Raw genomic sequence first — 2129 nt, forward strand, 5'->3', positions numbered from 1 at the left:
CCTTGCGTGTCTATGTCCCTTCAATAAAGCTTCGGGCCTGTGTTTCCCCCCTTCCCTCCCCTTCCCCCCCCCCCACACACCCGATGCCTATTGTTGATAGTGTTTTTTTTTTCAGTTATCGTTTTCGTGCATGACATAGTGACTAGGAAATGTATATCGTATTAGGATGCTACAGTTTTTGGGGTAAGCGGCGTCATGCATGACGTGGTGATCCGGGGGATTCATCCTCTGTGCACATCACGTCAGGCATCATACCGCTGAGCGAATGTATTTATTTGCCTGAATGTATTTATCGTATGTTTGGAACTGTATTGCTATGTGGTGCGCTGCGTCGCAGTACAGGGTGAGATGTACCCCGATTACACGTAACATGTTGTTTTTGATGCTTCTGCAATAAAAGTGCTACCGACCATTCTAGTTTACGGGGATGGTTGTTGTACAGTACCCTCACTGGAATGATGGGGGTCTGGATGGCTATTACGGGGAGGACAGAAACCGGGGAGCGCCATGATTCGTTCTGGGGCCTCGGGAGTAATTCTCCTTTGGAACGTCTGAAGGACCCAGTTGCCTCCTGATTTGGACGGTCTACCTTGGTCTGGCCTGGGGCTGGGAAGGCAGAGAGTCCGCAAACTAGGTGCCCCCTGAGTAGTCGCCTCAGGGGTGCACTGAGTAACACTTGGGTGTGGGACCCCATGTTGTGAATGAGCACATGGTCACCGAGTTTAAACACTTTTTGCACTGCGCCTCTAGGACCGGGCCTTTTGGTCAAGTTCTGGGCAATTTTTTTGCTACAGGCCTCAGGGTCTGGTCAGTGCACAATTTGGGCACGACACTTTTTATTATTTTTATAGATTTATTTAATTATTTATTTATTTATTTTTCCTCACCCCACGTTTGTCACCTTTTACTTTTGTGTGTGTTTTTTCTCACAGGATGGAGGGTGTGGGTCCTCGGGCCTACCCTGACGTCTAGGGGGAGGATGTGTGGCCATACGGTTCCTTCCTCCCCTGTCCCTAGGGGGTTTTCTCTTCGGGAGAACCCCCTGACCTAGTACTGGATGTCCGGCTTCGGCTGGACATAAGGAACGGTGGTCCACCAGGCCTTTTGGCCAGGAGGACCAAATGGGAACCTTGTCCCTGTCAGGAGCTTCGTGCCCCGGGGGATCAGGGTAACGGTTCAACCCCTTCGGGGGTAGGACAAAAGCACACCCTTAAGTGCACTTTTTGTGTGGTGTTTTGCACTTGCACTTTTTTGTGAACACTTACGGGTTTTTTCGTTATAGCTGCACGTTTGCGGACTTAAAAAAAGGGGGCCCCATGAGATCTCGCTTCTCGGCCTTTTGGCTAAGATCAAGTGTAGTATCTGTTCTTATCAGTGTCCAGTGGGGGTGCTCCCTGCCATTCTAGCTTTGCGGGGATGTCTGTTTTATAGTACCCTCACTGGTATGATGGGGGTCTGGATGGCTATTACGGGGGGAACAGAAACCGGGAGCCCACAAGTTAAGCTGGGGCCTGGGAGTAATTCCCCTTTGGAACATCTGAAGGACCCAGTACCTCCTGATTTGGACGGATCTACCTTCTCTGGCCAGGGGCTGGGAAGGCAGAGAGTCCGCAAACACAGTGCCCCCTGAGTAGTCGCCTCAGGGGTGCTCTGAGTAGCACTTGGGTGTGGGACTCCACGTTGCAAAAGAGCACATGGTCACTGAGTTTAAACACTTTTTGCACTGCGCCTCTAGGACCGGGCCTTTTGGCTAAGTTCTGGGCAATTTTTGTTACAGGTCTCAGGGCCTGGTCAGTGCACAATTTGGCACGACCACTTTTTTATTTTTGTATATATATATTTATTTATTTAATTTATTTTTTTCACTCCCACGTTTGTCACTTTTTACTTATGTGTGTGTTTTTCTCACAGGATGGAGGGTGTGGGTCCTCGGGCCTGCCCTGAAGTCTAGGGGGAGGATGTGTGGCCTTTTGGTTCCTTCCTCCCCTGATCCCTGGGGGTTTTCTCTTCGGGAGAGCCCCCTGACCAAGTACTGGGTGTCCGGCTTCGGCTGGACACAAGGAACGGTGGTCCACCAGGCCTTTTGGCCAGGAGGACCAAATGGGAACCTTGTCTCCGTCAGGATCCAG

At 50.7% G+C, this 2129-nt stretch overlaps 1 pseudogene; it reads left to right on the forward strand.

Annotated features, from left to right (window-relative positions):
• The first annotated feature begins 1323 nt into the window (after window positions 1-1323).
• LOC149434582 (U2 spliceosomal RNA) lies at window positions 1324-1439 on the forward strand (annotated as a pseudogene).
• Window positions 1440-2129: the final 690 nt, after the last annotated feature.

The sequence above is a fragment of the Staurois parvus genome, unplaced genomic scaffold, assembly GCF_062004578.1.
Source record: "Staurois parvus isolate SC_StPar_1 unplaced genomic scaffold, SC_StPar_1.0 ptg001731l, whole genome shotgun sequence".
In the NCBI taxonomy this organism is placed as follows: Eukaryota; Metazoa; Chordata; class Amphibia; order Anura; family Ranidae; genus Staurois; species Staurois parvus.